The sequence below is a fragment of the Petaurus breviceps genome, unplaced genomic scaffold, assembly GCF_028583685.1.
Source record: "Petaurus breviceps papuanus isolate PSGF00001 unplaced genomic scaffold, PetGlider_PUasm1.0 470, whole genome shotgun sequence".
Classification (NCBI taxonomy): Eukaryota; Metazoa; Chordata; class Mammalia; order Diprotodontia; family Petauridae; genus Petaurus; species Petaurus breviceps.
The window spans coordinates 4,491,363-4,506,502 of NW_027186350.1; the positions used below are offsets into that span (position 1 = coordinate 4,491,363).

Below are 15,140 nucleotides of genomic sequence, written 5' to 3' on the forward strand. Positions count from 1 at the left end.
ATCCAGCATTCCCTGAGAACCTTTCACTACCACCTGTAACAGGGTAGTCCATTTTTAGATGGATAGTAAGTTTTGCTTTAGAGCTAGCGTGGGATGGACACATGATAGCTGTTTTCAATGATGTGAAAGGCAATCTTGTAGAAGAATGATTTGACTGACTCTAATTAGACCAGAGGACACAAGATTTTAGGCTAGCTCTAAAGCAAAACTTCCTAACCATCTAAAAATGGAATACCCTGCTTCAGGAGGTAGTGAAAGGTTCTCAGGGAATGCTGGATAGCCTCTTGTCAAGTATATGGTAGTAGGAATTCTATTTCAGGAGCTGGATAAACTAGATGGCCACTGAAGTCTCTTGCAACTCTCAGCTTCTGTGATTAGTATATGAACTAGGATTGTCATGCATAGTCACATAAATAGGTACTAGGTCAGTGTGCCTATTACACTTGGCAAATTCCCCATTGCCTCAATGAAGCCTGCTGAATTAGCAGCGTTGTTCTTAAAAGGAAATGTGGAAATAGCAAAATCCTAACTCCTCCTCCTCTATACAAGTTAGGCTAATTTTCCTTAAAAGGTATTGAGACTGTCCTGGAAATTTGGTTGACTCAGGGGAGTAAAGGCTCACACCACTGACATCACTTCCTGGACACCTGAGTACAAAACAGTCACGTTGGAACTCCTGGCTCACCCTCTGATGCCTGACTGATGGAAAACAATGGGCAACAATGGGCAAGGGTACTCTGATTAGCTGAATCAAACTGAGGTTTCCTCAAAGCCCATTCTTGTTCAATATCCTTCTCCGACTATGGTTAAGTCAATCTTTTTGTTAATTATTGAATAACTTATGACTGCCTCCCTTTGTTCCAATATGGAAACTAAACTCCCAGAGAACTGGCCTGAGTCAGGTCCAATCTAGAATGACTGGTGTAGTCATGTGGGCTTGGAATGTAATGAGCTCCTTGAAATGGAGAATCATCAGTGAAGAAGAAAAAGTGAGTCAGGATTTGTTTTCATACTTCTGGTGATACCTCTAGAAATGGTCGCTTATCCCCACCTGGGCTATCTGAGAGTTAACTGCCTGTGATTTTTCTGCAAGAAGAGAGACTGTGTGCTGTGTTCTTAAGAACTGTACCTTGAAAATAATTAGTAAGCTGGCTTTAGGCCCTGTGGCTGGGCTGAATCTTCCAGTCTGGTAATTTAAGACTCCTCCAGGTTTTACTAAGGATTGCTCTTCAGAACTCAGTTAATCTTCAGAGAAACCTAAGAGAACTGTATTCTGGGGGACTGAGATTTCTTTTCCATTAGAAAAGGACAATTTCAGAAGAATGAGTTGTGTTTTGGTTTTGCTGGGAATGGATGCTTTTGTACTGTGAATGGTCATCCTCTCCCAATTCCTTAGGGAAGTCCTACTGAAAGAAGGGCCCTCCTAGTTTTTAAAAGAATTATAATGTGGACAGTGGAAAAACTGTTTGGTTTTGGATGACTTTTTGGAAGTTACAACGAAGCTGATGTCCTCGATCCTTTAACTGGATAGGAGTATAACCAGATATTGAGGGATGGCCTCTCATTAGCAGTGAAAGAATGCAAACTAAGGCAGATCCCTGAAATTTTAGAATTGCTTAATAACTACACTGAAGAAATTGTTTTGACTTTTGTCTTTTTAATTTATAATTTGAGAGACCAACCCAAATTTTATTAGGTACATTTTGTGGTGATTCTTTGTTGCAAGCCATTGGGGAAGGCACTTGAAAGCACCATACTTAACTCTCTCGAGGGACCCCGCTATTTTTGGAATTGAGGATCTAGACAGTTATGCCAATTGCACCCCAATTTAATTAGCTGAGGACAGGCAGAGGTGTTTCATCAGTTCAAAAAGTTCCCACTCTTGCCCTTGAACTATGAACTGTAAGTTGTAACTTTTTTTTTGCAGGGGGGAAGGCAGGGCAATTAGGGTTAAGTGACTTGCCCAAGGTCACACAGCTAGCAAGTGTATCAAATGTCTGAGGCCAGATGTGAACTCAGGTCCTCCTGACTCCAAGACCGGTGCTCTATTCACTCTGACACCTAGCTGCCCCAGTGGTAACTTTCAGTAAGGGGCTCCTGCAGAATGCACAGCTCAGGTCTCAGGTGCATTTTCTCAATCCTAATAGAAATGGATATTGTTTGCACATGGCAAATACTGTTCTAGAAGTGTTTCTAGCCTTTTTGTGTGTGTGTGGCTTCTTGGCCTTCCCCCATGGGGCACAGGAGGACAGAGTCAGGTTCCAGCAGTCACAGCACCTAAAGTGCTCTGGCTAAGCACAGGGGGAGCAATGCTTGCAAGGATCAGCACAAGGCAACAGAATTCTGGTCCCAGCAGTGGCATTTTTCCTGCCCCCTGGTCAGGGGAGCAGTGGAAGAACCTCAGGCACCATTCAGGCTACACGGCACAGGACAGTAGCTATCAACTCTGGAAGAGCAGGCAGTGACAAGGGTGTCAGCAGCGGTGGGAGTGGAGAGCTCCAGGATCAAGAGTGAACACTGGCATGAACAGCAAAAAGCAGATTCGTTTAGCCTTTCACTTACTGAAATCTGGAAATGATTGACTCTTAATTATACCCAGTTAATCATTGTACAACTCCCCAGGGAGAGCTTGGAGGGCCAAGGGGTGGCATTATTGGGAGGGGGTTTGCTTTTTTGGCAAGAAAAGAGTTGAAAGTGTCTAACTAACCCCCACAAAAGAAGGTGGGCAATTCCTTAGAGGCCTCTCACTGGGCAAAGATTGTTGTGATTCCCCTTCCCTCCTTCACCATGGGACTCCCAGGAAGGGAAAGACTCTGGCTGGTGGTCTAGGAAACACTAAGTTAGTGACCATACTGAGCAATTCTTCTTAACCTCTGATGAGGATGAGCCACTATCCAGAAAAGTATCATCTTTCCTGTAGCTCTGATCATTCAAGTCCTCCTCCTGTTTAAGGTCAGCCACATTTTTACACTGTGAGATCCACTAGGAACTACAGATTTTACGTCCACCGCATGAACTAGCTTGTATAGACCCGAGACTCAGACCTTCCTAGCACTCTCCCACATTGTCACTCCTGTTCTGTAGTGTTGATTTTTGCTCTTTGTTTCAGTTCTTTTCTTCTTCCTTTATTACTATCTATATCAGGCTTCTTAAACATGAAAAGTCAGAGCTTGCCAGTAGCAGCCTTGAAGTCATTTAATTCGTGAAAAATCCTTTAGACGACTTTAAGTACCTTACCCAAAATGGGTGGAGTGTAGTAGCCCCATCCTATCCCCATGCAAGTTAGCCTGGTTTTTCCTTAAAAGTTTTTGAGTCCACCCTGGATATCTGGTTGGCTCAGACTGCTGACATCCTTTTCTGGTCATCTGAGTACATAGCAGCCACAAAGAACTTTCAGGCATGCTCTCTGATGATTGGCTGGTGGAAAGCAATGGGCATCTCAAGCAAGGGAGCTTTATTCAACAGAATAAATTACAGATGACCTCAATGCCTATTCTTATTGAATATCTTTCTCCTTCCAAGGCTAAGTAGATCTTAATCAATAAACATTATGTGCTTATTATGTGCCAGGTACCATGCTAAGCACTAGAGATAAAAAAAAGAGGCAAAAGACTGTCCCTGACCTCAAGGAGCTTACAGTCTAATAACAAATCTAATCTAAATCTCTTTTTGTTAACTGTAGAATGACCTACGAGTTTCTCATTTTGTTCCAACACCAAATCTAAATTACCAGGAAATGGACTCAAGTGAGGCTTAGGGAGAGCAATACCTATATTCCTTTCATGTTTTTCTTGAGGCTTCAGTGAGTGACGTGTTCTAGTTCAATTCCTAAGATAATGGCAGATCTGTGACTGGGAGGATGAGCTAGTTTATAATTTCAGTGTCCAGGGGAGTAGGGAAATGGACTTTTTCTAGTTCAGAGAGCTATCTCCAACCAGGACCTCAGGCAGGACTTCTCTGTGAATTCACTTCTCTAAGGTAAGTGATCAGGGGAATCATCAATCTATTTGCTGAGTTCTACACCAATCTACCTGATGAGATTTGGAAGGATACCTCCTATGTTGGAAGGGCACCTCCCATGGATACAGATAGATACCCAGCTTCTCTCTGTGAGGGAAGGCAGGGAAATGCTCTGATTGGTCTCAGTGACTTGAGCTGCTTCCAAAATCACTGGCTGTAGAATCAGAGAGGATGGATACTTGTCACAGATGTCATACTTTCCCCTGCTCTAAAATCTAGGCTGAGGTGTGAAATGTCTCATTTCTTTTCAATGCCATGAGTAAAAGGGGGAAAGGAGAGAAATTTTATTTCTTTGCAACCCACCCCAGCAGAAAATACTTGCAGAAACAGATAGCAAGTGGCTTCTTCTTTGCCCAGGTAATCTGAGAATAGTTTTGGGGTTTACCTTTCCTGAATATCTTCTTTCTTTCTCTTGTTCTTTCTTAATAGGGGTCAGAAACTATGGGAACTATCTTCCCACGCATGTTTAAAAGTTCCCAAGAGATCAAGAATTCCCAAGTTTGATTATTTAAGCACCAGCCTCCTGAGAGGATTTGTTGTCTCCAGTGGGTTGTGTGTGTATGCAAGGAAGTGCATGAGATGATCCACAGGGATATGGTACCAACCAAAAAGAAGATGGGTCACATCCTACCCTCAACTTGGTAACCAACTGATACTCACGTCTCAAAAACTACTGAATCACACCTGTTGCTCAACACTCCCCAATACTTCCTCTTCCTGTGGTGTCCTACTGTCTGCGTAAGTGCCATACCTAATCCCTTTCACACTGGGTTTCAGATGCGCCAGGTGGTTATATCTGCATTCCAGATACACAATTGCACAGGCACCATTGGGAAAATTCCCCTTCCCATCCACAATGTACATACTTGTGGTGTCCTATGTGGCATCATCGTGGGAATGAATTCCTCTTCACTGGTTCTACACTCTATGGAAGCAGCCCCTGATTAAGACCCTGGTGTGTTTGAGTTCCCTTTTTTGTGAGAGTCATTTTTCATTACTAAAATTCATCTAGTTGGCTAGCTACATAGATCAAATTAATAGGATAATGAATTACTTCCTACCAATGATTACTTTAACCCCCAGGGAATATTTTAAAAGTGAAATCATCATGTCTATAAAGTCATTCTAGCTTATAGATACTGTACAAGCAGCAATTTCTCAAATTGCAAAGTTTCATTTTAAAAGTTTGCTTTTTTTCCTTCTAAAAATAAGAAAGAAATATATAGATTGACACTGGTACCATGGGTCAGTTTCTATGTCCTCAGAAACTGATTGTTTTCTGATGATCACATGTCACATGTAGTTAGAAAGGTAGCCTGATGGGAAGAATTAAGAGTCCCACAAAGCTGAGGGGTAGACAATGGTCCCTTCACTCAACTTTATTTTAGTGTATTGTGAATTATTTCAATTTACATTTGTCAGATTAAGTGGATTTACAGATTATATCATTTGGACTAAACTAGTGGATAAGTTTCTGAATACTTCTGAAAAGAAACCACAAATTGAACATAATACTAATAACATAAGCATGATCAAATAACAGCATGGCTGACATTTCTACTCTAAGTAGCAGCTCCTTCTAAGACATATTATAAAGAAAAAATAATGTTGATTGAATTGGGCCTGGTAAGTAAAAAATTATCAAGATTATTTGAAGTATGGATTTACATCCACTATCATTAATGATGAACTTCATCCTAAGTGTATAGTAAGCCTTGACATATTAGCTAATCATAGCAGGAAGCCATAATAATTAGCAAAACATTTTGAAAACCAAGCATTCAGAGCACAAAGACAAACATCTACAAGTTTTCAAGCAATATTTAAAACCATATAATAATCTAGTACTCTACAAATTTTTTCTAAATGTGTAGAATATTTACAATAAATATTTAGAAGCCTCTTTGGAAGTTCCTTAAACAACAACTAAAGACAAAAAGTCACACCTTTGGAGAAACACTTGTTCTTCAATGCTATGGTAAAAATGGCTGAAATAATGTAAGGAAAACAATAAGGTGAGAAATTAAAACGTATTCCTTTGTCAGCCGATACTGTTGGCAAACACAGAAAACAATGTCAAAGATTTGAAGAAGCAAGTATTCAAATTACAGTGTGTGAAGTTTGCTATAAAGTTGGATAAAGTACAAATGTTTCTAGCATGTCTGAGGGTTTTGTCATTTGCTATATTGTTTCAACTATAAAATACATGAAGAACTTTTGGGGAGAAGCCACTAAAAGAGAGATATAATAGAAAAGATACATTCTTAAGAGTACGTTACTTCTCTAATATAAACGATGTTTTACAAGAAAACTATATAACCACAGTCACTGATGGAGTGGTTGATTTGAATGGAATAAATAAAAGGTTTCTAGCAGAGAGAGCATCACATATGAAATTCATTCACAGCATCATTTATAAGCAAGCCATTACAGAAGTATACTTATTATACTATAAGATACTTAGGATGTTCTCAATATGGTTAATTTGTATTAAAGTAGCCCCTTTAAATAATGAAATATTTACAATATTTCCTAATGAGATAGGCAGTAGCCAGGAAAAATATACATACATACATACATACATACAATATGTATGTGTGTATAGACGCACACATCTGCATATACTATATGTGTATGTATACAAACACACACATACATACACACAGATGTACATAGTAGCATACATTTTACTGGTTGTCATTTGCAAAAGTGCTTTAAAGTACTGTCATCTTTAAAGATGTTATATACATTTTTTTTTAACAAAATGACAAATGTTCCAAATTTGATGACCTTTTCTGTGATGACAAATCACTTAATAAATGTTTATTGACTAATATGCTACTTAACAGATTAAAAAAAACAATATTTATTTAAACAGATACAGATGAATAAATTATAGAAATCAATTCATTACTTCATGGTAAAAGTGACATTTTAAGAACGATTGAGAAAGTCGCTACTTTTCCAAAGAAACTCATGCTATAAATAGGACATTTTGAAAATACTCTGTTTGAAAATGTTTCTATTATTATGTAACTGTTGCCAAAAACAATAATTATGTCACCTATGAAAACTCATCTTTACAGCTAAAAAACTTGGAAACTGAGTTTTCTAACTTATTTAAGGATATTCCAAATAAAGAGTTTCAGTAAATTTTGACCCCATTTGCTAATTAAAAGTGTAAAAATGCAACACCTTCAGGTGAATTTTCAAATTAAAAACAACTGCAATCAGTTGTATATTAGGATAAAGCAAGACAGAATATGTCAAGATAGAAATTTACTGCTTCTATTTTTACCAAAAACCTTGCATAACTGGTAGACAGATTTGAAAAATAACTATTATGTAAATATAGCCAATGACAGATTTCTTCCATTTGGATGTACATACTTTTGTGAGGTATCTTTTTCAGTTGTGGTAGCTATTAAAATAAAATACTGAAGTAAACATAACTTAAAACCAATGCTTTAAATCATTATCATGAAGTGTAGAGACAAGATTTTCAAAAGTAATAAAGTCTATTCAATCCCACTCCACTGCTCTCAAGAAAATATTTCTGTCATATTATTTTTAGAAAAAAGATTTTACATCATTAATAAAGTAAAATTATTTAAACATCACACTTATTTCATCTTTATCTTCTTTTAAAATGTCTATTTTTGTGCACATTTCATATTGTCTAAAATATATTTATGTAGTAGGATAAGAACAAATTTTTCTAAAATACTTTAAGCCATTTGGTGATTGATAGATGGATAAATCTGACCAAGCTATCAACTTAGTTAACTACCCCCCTGTAAGTACCAATGTATGGTTCTATAGATCCAAAGTAGTCTTGTCTTCTATGCCAACCTGGAGGGTTTGAGAGTAATTATATATATATATATATATATATATATCAAGAGAGTGGTGGTCACTAGAAACCAATTGCATTTGCCAGTAGAGGACTTACTGACAGACAGCAAGACTCACCCTTCTATCAACAAACTGGACTTCTTGGTTGTTACTGAAAAGATCAAAGAATATACAAGTGCAGCAAGACTGTAAGTACAAACTGATAATGATTCACTGACATACTCTGACCAGTGCCTAGTTTTATTCTCCTTGCTACATATGGGTAGGAAGACTGGCCATCTGCTAATTCAGCATTTACTACCCATCAGGGAAGACAAGGATCCTTTGTCTCAAAGGCCATGTGATCCCTGAAGCTATAGGTATCACCTGTAATGAAAGCTGATATATGACACCCAAGAAGCTTGGCTACATAGCTTCACTAGACATGTCAGCAGATAATAATAATAACAATAACATTTATAGAGCACCTACTATGTCCCAGATACCATAGTAAGACAAATATTTACAAATATTATTTCATTTAATACTCACAATAACCCTGGGAAAGTAGGTGCTTTTATTACACTAATTTTACAGTTGAGGAAACTGAGGTAAACAAGGTTAAATGACTTGCCCAGGGATAAATGGCTAGTAAATGTTGGAAGTCAGATTTGATAGCAGGTCTAACTCCAGGCTCTATCCACTGTGCCACCTAGGTGCCCACCTAGCATCTGTAGACATTATTTCAATGAACCTCAGTTGTCAGTGGATGTCTGGCAATAAAAGCTGATAATGGAATGGAATGCAAGCTAAGAAATAGGACAGTGATGATAAGGGGCTCTCCCCACAAAAAGGCACCTTATTGTTGAAATGAGGGCAGAAGTTGGAGATGTGTAATTTAGTGCTTTATGGGGGCAGGTGGGTGGCACAGTGAATAGAGCACCAGCCCTGGAGTCAAGAAGACCTGAGTTCAAATCCGGCTTCAGACACTTGACACACTTACTAGCTGTGGACCTTAGGCAAGTCACTTAACCCCAATGCCTTATCTTCCCCCCTCAAAAAAAAATTAAATTCAGTGCTGTATCGTGCAAGTTCTCTTATTTTTTCCACAAGATGGTTGTAGAATGTGGTTAGCATTGCCCAAAGGATGCCTGGAAAGAACTTTGACTTTGGCCATATGAATTAGAAGAGGATCCTGGAACTAATTAGAGAGATTCTATCAGCCTAAAATGGCAGCACATGCCAGTAAGAAGTGTGGGCTTTGCACTTGAGGTTTTCAAAGAAGGGTACTACCAACATGTGCCTCCTATTTGGAGAATAGCAGTAGCAAACCTTTGGAACCTGTCCACATTGGCTTCTTAATCTTTGGAAGGAGATAGAAAAAATATGTCATATGTTGTTAATGAATGACCATTTCACCAGATATGCATAAGCAAACTCTCCCAGGACCCAGAAAACATTCCCTATTTTCTAAGCTATGGTGGAAGAAGTATTTCTTTGAGTATGGATTTCATGCCAAGATCCATTTTCCATATTCAGGAAGCAAGTTATTCAAGGAAATACTAACTTTGACTGGTATAAAGAAATCTAGAATTATACTTTACCATCCTCAAGGAAGCCCTTAACCTGAACACTGCACACTATTAAACATAGGAGAACTCGGAGACCAGAACAATCATCTCAAAGTAAATAGGTAGCATTTCTAGTACATGTATAGGACTCTTCTAGGAATTATGCCACAGGCTGTACTTGCTGATGTTTGGGTGAAAGCCCTGCCTATGTACTGACTTGTGCTTTGACATGTTAAGAGGATGCAAACACTCACAACCAATAAATTTCTTGACTGAGAGATGCCTATTAATTAATCGTGTCTTCAGGTAGAAGAACTCCAAGAAATGAAAAGATGGTATGATGCCCAAGTTCATTATGAAGACGTTCAAGAAACACACATGTTAGCAGGTCAATGGAAGGTTCTCCATACATTGGGCAACTTGTTTGTTTACAAAATAGCCTCAGAGACTGGTGGGGCTCCTATAAAGACAATTCATCACAACTAGTTATTGCCCATAGAAGAGTCAGACTCTGAGGATCAAGTGGAAACATGTTATGTACATTTATCTCATTGAATTCTAAATAAAAACCTGTCCTCCAGCTGTAAAGACTGTCTAAAGTAGGTACTGGCTTTGAAAACTACATTTCCAGTGATGAAGACAGTGTTTACTGAACCTAACAGCCTTACTTGGACCCAGTTTTGACAACTGAAGTAGACTGAACACAGATATACCACATTTCTTGCCTAGAATTTCAAACATTCAGACTCATAGAGTGAAGACACCCCACAAAGCTTAGTAGCAATGATAACCAACCCAGACCCTCCACAAATTCATATTTATGAGTGCAAGACTATAGTTAGTTATGATCAGCCCATGGCATCTATCAGTTCAGGAATAGGGGTAGATAGATCAGCAAGTTACAAGAAAGTACTATAGATATTTCTGACCTGTGTGCAGATTAACCTGTGATGCTACAGGTGAAACTGGGGAAGTGGTCACACAAGTAACCATATGGTAACACTAATGTTTACTCTTGTGGTGTGTGTTTTGTATGTAATTGCATATGTTTAGTGATGCATCTGTTAATTATTGTACGGCACTGACATGCTATTGTTTTATTGTTTTCCTATTTATCTTATAACCAGTGCTGTACAAGTATAAGAGATCCATTTACTGGTTTTGTGTTGCTGGTTCTTTGCATATATACAGAAGATAAAAAGTTTAGAGACCGCTGTCCTGGAGGGAGATGATTTTCCGAACAGTGCCCACTGGAGAAGATAGAAGAGATAGAGGATCACTCAGTAACTTAGCAGGAGGATGAAAGCAAGGCAAAGAAGGGGTGGATGGGAGCATATATAGACATACACATTTTATATATAGACACGCACATATACATACATATACACATATGTATATGTATCTCAATCTTCCTAACTAAAGAGTAGCAGCCATACAAAGGCCAATCCCACTGCTGATCAGCAGAGAAGGTTTGACCTACTCCATTTTCCAACCTGGGCCAGTTTGCTCCTTCCCAGGCAGCCTTTTGGTCCCTTGTTCCTAGGGGCTCCATATTGGTGTCAGACTCATTTGGCCTTAGCCATACTGCAGTTTGTACTCTTGAACTCAAGGGATCCAGTAATCTCAGGCTCTCCAGCAGAAGGGACTCCAGGCATCTGTCTGCCACTAAGAATGCCAATGGGGGTACTTTTGTTCAGGATTCCCCATAAGTGTCTTTACCTTCTGCAGGGTGGGACAATCTAATGGGTGTTTTGAGTGCTTTATGTTACTGTACCTGGGTTCCTGTGAATCTTTTGCATTTTAAGAATTTTATGTAGAGAAATAAAGGCTGCCCCATATTCAATACCTATGGTCTTCTTAACGTTTTTATGTTCTATATTTTATATTAAATGCTATATAGGACTAGGGCACATTTGCGTACATTTGAGGAGACATTGAGTGAGCTACACTTAAGCTTTCTTCAGATTTTTCCCATAGTAAAAACTCCAGAGTGGGAGCGAAGAGCATGAATGCCTCCTTTGGACTCAGCCTCCTAGATCTGACCTGGATCAATGTGACCTAGAGTCTTTGAGGGCCCCTGGGGAACATGAAAGTCACTCTGGACTATTTTCCTAAAGCATGCTCCTTTCTTTCTTTCTCTTCTTTAGGAAGAAGAATGGTACCCTAATCATTTCAGATTCCCTTTGCTTGGGAGTTCCATAGTATTTTTTAAATGCTTCTATGTCACTAAAACAGAGGCCTTGGCTCCCCATTATTGGCCACACAGATGTGTGTGCCTTGACTTTAAAAAACACTATTTTATAGAGTTCTCCCAAAGATACAACCTTTCTGTAGGCCATTTGAAATTCTTAAGGTGGAATGATCTTAGTTTGAACTTTTAGAAACTAACTACAATAGACATGCTCATTTTAGAAAGGAAGGGACAGAAATATTATTAATATAACTGTTATTAAAAATATCTCCCAAAGGAACAATCACAGAAATTGTAAAAGTTAAAAATATATTGACCACCTTTAGAAAAGGAGCAAGCACAAAAGATCAGAACTACTTTGCTTTCTTGGATGATTTCTTCAGGTTTTTTTTTTTTAATTTGCATGCTGTAGTAGATGACATGGTTGGCGCAGACTATCAAGCTCCTTCCTCCTGACCTTTCCAGTCTCTAGACATAGGCAATGTGAGAGGAAGAGGTGGGCCTTGAGGTATACACTTAACAAAATATGAACTCTCTGACAATAAACAGGTAGAAAACTCTCTTTAAAAACCACATCTATCACTAAACTCTGCATACCCTTTGACTCAGAAATACCTCAAATAGGCATATATCCTGAAGAGATAAAAGAAAGATGGAAAGAATTCATTGTACATATTCAGAATAGTATTTGTTTTTGTAGCAATGAACTAGAAGCCCATCAGTTGAGGGAATGGTTGAACAAAAATCCCTTCTCAGTATAATGGAATGTTATCAGGTCATAGAAAATGATGATCTGGAAGGAATCAGAGAAATTTATCAAGAGATATGAACTGATGCAGAGTAAAGTAACTAGCCCTAGGACAGTAACTACAAAATTGTAAAGAAAAACAATTTTGGAGGACTTGACCAACTATGACTCCATAAGACAGGATGAAAAGTGCCTTCTACCTTTTGACAGAGGTGAATGGATCAGAGGTACACAATGGGACATAACATTTGCAAACATGGTCAATATCTGTTTTGGATGAATCTGTTTTGTTTGACTATGCTAATTGATTACATGAGAAGGTTTTGTTTTCTTTTTTTAGGGGAGTTGTAGAGTGGAGTGACTAGTGACTACTATTAATAATGCCTTCTAAAAGAGGAGAAAAAAAGAGAGAAGATTGTTAATCAATAATTTTAAATGGATAGAAGAGAACAGAAAGTATGGAAGGACCCACAATCAGAACAGCTTTTGGAAGTAAGGTGATAAATTGAATCTATGTTAAAAAACAACCACCACCACCCATGTATATTTGACTCACGGTTTATAAGCAATGCTCTTTTTCTGTTTTTCTTTGTATAAGGAAATGTTCAGGTTTTTTGGTGTACATCAAGTTTAGAATAACAACAACAAAAGAAACATCAAACATGTTCAGAAATTGGAAAGAATTTGTCCTGTCCTCTGTCACTGCCTCCTACACCTGTTCTCCGGGTGTTCTGCTGTTTCTCTGGCATTTTCTCTCTACTTGAACTGCTGGACTATAACCCACAGAATCATAAGATATCTCATGATATCTTGGAGGCTGTCCACAGAACCACCTCTCAGTACACCGAAGAAATAATCAATGCTCCATGCAAAAATAAGTCAATCTTTTCTCTGCTGGAGGGAGCAAATGCTTCCCCACATCCTCCCTCCCACCTCCCTCCCCTGGGAAAAGTACTTAAAGACCAAATGATGTCCTCAAGAAAGAAAAGGGGTCAGATCATCTGAAAAATTCAAGAATCAGACAGACCTATGACTGGACACAAGTTTCACATCTAACTCTTCCAAAGCATACTTAAAACCTGACGCTACCTTATAGTTGAAGGAAGGCCTATATGAAGGAATCTGTAGATGGAGTGGAGGTGCTTATACAAAACCTTTTGCTTTGTGATCAAATCTGGCCTCTGTCCCACCTTCCCCGAACCCCCCTCCATTTTTCTGTTGTAACTTCCTGAGAACTGTTGGGGAAAAAATGCTGTTTCTTAGCGCCAGTGTTGAAGAGGGTAACAGACTGGGAAAGTATCCAAATAATCACTAGTTTAGATGAACTGACATGGCAGTAGTAGTTTTATAATTATCCCAATAGACACGTCCAATGAGAATAATATACACCTTACGGTAATTTGCAGGTATCACTTTGCATCTGAAATGAGCTGCTGCAGATAGTGAGGGTTTTTTTTTTGGGGGGGGGTGGAGGTGATAGTGAGAATAGGGAAAAAAGAAGAGATAAGGGAGCAGTTGATGGAGAGGATATTGTTGGCTAGTGGCTGGTCTCAGGTGGAAGAAATTGCTACAGACTGGGAAACGGTTGAAGAATTTAAAGAGACAGAAACAGGTTTCTACATTTATAGGAATATCGTTTTTCCTGGATTCTAGTAGGCAGAGCAGCAAAGCCTTTGATTTGGGGATTAGCTCCGCATGATTCTTACTCTACCCTTTTTATCTAAGGTCGTTTGCTAGCTTTGTTCGTCTTTCCTATGCATGAACTTCTAAATACTCTAGTCACCGGAGCTCTGCTCACTAGCCCTGACTTTTCTGGGAAATTTAACTCTTGTTTACTTCCCTAATCTTCTGGTCCCCTCCGCCCCTTATCAGGCTGCCCTGGAAGGGAGACGTCGGTGCAAGCTCCGCAGCTTTCCAGTTGAGCCCGAGTGCTAAGCTGGCTCACCACCCCGAGTTCCGAGCTCCACCGAGCCTCCTCTCTCTCCAATTCTGGCAGGCGACTTTCATAGCCATAGTTTTCGGACCTTCGCAGCCCAACCTGGCGGGGTACCACCAAGCAGGATGAGCAGATCTTTTAGGTACCATGTAAACTATGGAACCAGCCTCCTTCCCGAGGTCTCCGCTACCTCCCCCCGGTGGTGAAACTAGGAAGAACAAGACCGAACCAAGAAAAGAGCTGCGTCCGCCTAACTCCATTAACTCTTCATTTATGTTATTTATTTTTGACTTTTCATTTCCCAAACACTGGCCTGAGATTGTCGATTACTCCAGAGCTCCCCCGCCGCCAACTCCCCACCCCCGATACCTCGCAATCGCACAGGTCCCATTCTTCTGCTTTGTAAATCCCCACGATTTCGGCAGCGCCGAGACGGGTTCGGCAGAAATGCGCCTGGACTACCTTAAGGCGAAGCGCCTGAACCCAGCGAGCCAGCCTCCGCGGGGTGGCTCCCGACGCCACAGCCAATGGTTCCCCTTCTCTGTTTAAATAGATTTGCAATGTCAATCATTTTCTTCTTCTTCAGCTTCCCTTCCACCGCCATATTGGGCCACTAAAAAAAAGTGCTCGGCTTTTCGGAGTGTCTTTTTATATTCCTTCCCTTTCCCAGTGTCTTCCTACACCACGACTTTTGAGATCAGCCAGGTGTTTTTGTTTTATTTTGTTCCGTTCTGTTTCCTCCGCGGCTCGGTTTGGGGAACCCACAGGCTCGTACCGGCTTGGTCTTGGACTAGCTTTTTCCAATTCCCCCCTCCCCTCCCCTCCCCTTCTCTCCTTCCC

General features: G+C 39.6%; 1 protein-coding gene across 8 annotated transcripts in view; it reads right to left on the reverse strand.

Moving 5' to 3' along the window:
• Nucleotides 1-15,138, reverse strand: part of GPR19 (G protein-coupled receptor 19) — a 67,395-nt gene extending 52,257 nt beyond the window's left edge. For 5 of the 8 annotated variants that reach the window (XM_069101510.1, XM_069101509.1, XM_069101514.1 and 2 more), the window contains exon 1: nt 14,670-15,138. The gene's annotated coding sequence lies outside the window, so the exon portion shown is untranslated. The remainder of the gene's footprint in view (nt 1-14,669) is intronic. The other 3 variants (XM_069101513.1, XM_069101506.1, XM_069101512.1) reach the window with 1 other exon arrangement.
• Nucleotides 15,139-15,140: the final 2 nt, after the last annotated feature.